Genomic DNA, 3,714 nt, shown 5'->3' with positions numbered 1-3,714 from the left:
TAATAATAGTAATAATAATAATAATAATAATAAAGAAAGAGAAGAAGAAGAAGATGGTGAGAACTTGGAGATAGAATATTAATGTAAGGATTAAACAATGATAACAACAAATGTAAAGGTTAGAGATTCCACTAATGGTATGTCAAACAACTATAGTATAAACTCTTATTATTCAATTAGAAACCACACACAAATGAGATTTCAATCAGATTATAAATTATTAACATGATAATAACAATTGGAAACCACACACAAAGGAGGTTCCAATCATATTATATATTGTTAACATGATTACATTAGTCATCTTATTCGATTAATGCTAATACTTGTAAATCTCGTCAAGCATTCATGATTATAACTTGTGTTAACAACAAATCAAGTTCCTTTCATAGCTCAGGTGTCGGTTATACCATACATTATGGGCTATGAAAGTGCCAAGCATTTGTTGTACCAAGTGTTATATAACATAAATCAAGATTAGTCATTTAACAAGCAAAGTATTAAAGAGTGAAAAAGATAACAAATACAAAACATGTTAGTATCAAACATTAAAGTCCATATTAAGTTTACACTATACTTATTCTTACACCATTAGTGTAATTTTTTCACCTTGACATAATAAACTTAGCTAGACATTATGAAAGAAAGAAAAATAAATAAACAAAATAGGAATACAAATAAGATAAAAGTTAACTAAGTAAATGAAAGGAAATGAAACGCATAAACTTGATATTAATGAACTTGACATAATAAACTTAGCTAGATATTATGAAAGAAAGAAAAATAAATAAACAAAATAGGAACACAAATAAGATAAAAGTTAACTAAGTAAATGAAAGGAAATGAAAGGCATAAACTTGATATTAATGAAAGAAAAACATAAATATTACAAAAAATACAAAGAGAGAAGGCAAGAACATGATCTTGATCTGGAAACCAAGATGCCTAAATGCATGACAAATACCTCCTTTTATAGGCCAAAATTAGGAACTATTGATTTGATGTCTAATTAATGAGTGGGTGACCAACTCTTGACTTGGTGACAATCTTTATCTTCTCTTGTCTACCCAAAACGTCATTGATAACATCAAAATTAGAGCCACTTGAAAACATGAAAGTTGTAGAAAATTGTCTCAGCTTTATTGTGTAAACAATTCAGCTCATTTTGACTTCTAAAACTCTAGATATAGCCAAAATACTGAACGGTGCTCGGGTTGGAGGATAGATTCGAGCTTCTTTGCTGTAGCAATAATTTGGACTTGAAAATGACCTTTTTAGATCTTAGGCTCCATATAAAAGTTGTAGGCCTATATCGTACCATTCCATCTATATAATGCACTTGTAAGTACTAATCATCAAACATATAATACTCGTAAGCATGCTTTTATAAAGTTCGAACACTAATCACAAGCATCCTAAGTATCCATCCCTTTTCAAGGCATACATTCACGCAAAATCCCTTCAAAGAACCATATGAGCTCCCATACAAACATCTAATTCTCCAACCATTCTGCGTGCCAAAACTGCAAGTATAAAATTTAAATAGTGTTTACTTGTCCATTATTCAGCAATTAACTCTTCCTACTGAATTCACTTCAACCAATGCAAGGCTGCCGCTATCCATCATTGCTGAATCCTATACAATATGCTTTTTATTGACACATCCTCATGCCAAGAGTTCAAACCATGATCTGTCTGTCGTCAAAGTTATAGAACTCCTCCAATTCTGCCTTACCCAAGGCAGTTTGGCCACGCCCAAGTCCTCATCAACTCTGTTAACCCTTTACCACTAACGCTTTTACTTAGTGTTAAACACACGTATAGGATTTACGTATGCCATTCCTTCTCCATGAAAATAACACTAAGTTGTGCTTTCAGTGGGTCGTCCCTTATAAAGTGCTTACCCTCACAAATAAAACAGGCCGAACTTGATTTCAAAACCTTTTCCTTACACTTGGCTTTTGACTTCCCATTGCCATCAGCCTGTTTAGGTTCCTCCCCACCAAGTCCTTTTTTCTTCTTTTTCATTTCATACTTATCCATTAATAGGTATGAAATAGAAGATGCTTTAGCAGTTTTCATACAAGATGCTTTAGCAGTCCCTTTACTAGCACCTGCTCTAAAATCTACTAACCCCAACAGTCGAAATGACCAACGATAAATTTGAAACTTTCTGCCTACGCAACTTTAACTGTTCCCACAACTGAAGTCCTGATAGAAAATTGAACATTCTGTCCTTTTCTAACATATTATTAATATCCAAAATTAAAAAACTAAATTTCTTCATGTAATCCCTTATCGACCCATCCTGTCGCAACTTTTTCAAGTCTTCCCTTGCAATCTAAGATGTGTTGTTGGGCAAAAATTGCTCTTTCAACTTGTGTTTCTGAGTGTACCATATCTCTATTTTTGGCTTACCAGCATTCAAGTCCTTTTTAGATCTTATTCACCACCATAATTTAACATCTCTTGTGAGATACACCACTGTGATGTTTACTTGTTCATCTAACCCGACCTTGGCAGCACTAAAATAGTGTTCCATATCCTACAAGAAACTCTCTAATTCCTTGGAACTTCTAACACCCCCAAATGCTTTCGGTTCAAGAATCTTGGGTTTAAACATACCTGTACCAATAAAAGTGTTTTCCACAGCCTTTTTCAAGATTGCAATTGCTTCCTCCGCAGCTTCCAACCTTTCACTCATTTCTGCCATAAGACTAATATATAAGCTTTCAGCTCGTTCAACACTTTCAATTGCTTCCCTCAACCTGTCATTGATAGAATGTTGTTTTTCATCCTCTTGTGGCCTTATCAACTCTTTAAGTTGAGTTAATTTTTCCCAAATTGCCTCCATACCCGCTGGCATAAGGCTTCAAGCCAACAACTCCAATGTTAGCTTCAATTAATCAATCCTTCAATTAGCTATCCATAAAACAGTCTCGTTGTTCTGCTATGAATGCAACTGTGCTTTGATACCAAATTATCACGGGGTAATCTCTTGCTTCGAGAATAAGCCCGTGCGACAAGTTAGTCCCTCACTAGACTCAGCCTTCCCTCGCTAATCGCACTCATATTTGCCTAGAAACTAAGTGTTTCCCTCACCCACGAGGTTCCCCTACTTTTCCAAGTTAAAAGACAAGTAGAATATATAAGTAGATTGCACGCTACAAAACAAAGAACACCGAGAATACAAGAACTCTCAACCTTTATTTATCTCGTTAATAAAGGATTACAAAATAAGTATGTGTGCTAGGCACGAAAATTGCTTACTACACAGCCAAACTTACGCACGTTATTTCCTACCTACAAACAAGAGCTGCAACAACTATTTATAGCTAAGTAAGTCATTCATTTATCAATCAATAATTTCTTTCATATTGTTATAACCCAATTCTAGGTTATTCCCCAATTTTTATCCATATTCTGATAAAATTTTAAAAAAAAAATCCAAAAACTAGATAAAAACAATAAAAATCCAAAAAATACATTTTTAAACATATTTGCATCATTTTTAGCATTTTCAACATCATCTCACAAGAATTTAAATTTTCAAAGATATTTGGAACGTGTTCAAATTTTAACATGTTATTTTTAAAATCATTGATCTTCCTCATTGAGTCGATGTTGATATTGCTTGTTTTCAAAAAAAAAAAAAAAAAAATCAAAATTTACAAAAAAATAAAATTGAGGGACCAATTTTGAAATTCATGCAAC

At 33.2% G+C, this 3,714-nt stretch overlaps 1 long non-coding RNA gene across 1 annotated transcript in view; it reads right to left on the bottom strand.

The window, feature by feature from the left end:
• LOC105112121 (uncharacterized) overlaps positions 1-3,714 on the bottom strand; it is a 9,798-nt gene that overhangs the window by 5,823 nt on the left and 261 nt on the right. The gene's annotated exons all lie outside the window — the stretch shown is intronic.

This window comes from Populus euphratica, unplaced genomic scaffold (genome assembly GCF_000495115.2).
Source record: "Populus euphratica unplaced genomic scaffold, PopEup_1.0 scaffold324.1, whole genome shotgun sequence".
Classification (NCBI taxonomy): Eukaryota; Viridiplantae; Streptophyta; class Magnoliopsida; order Malpighiales; family Salicaceae; genus Populus; species Populus euphratica.
The sequence above is the reverse complement of the archived record's forward strand: the minus strand, read 5'-3'. Positions and strand labels throughout refer to the sequence as shown.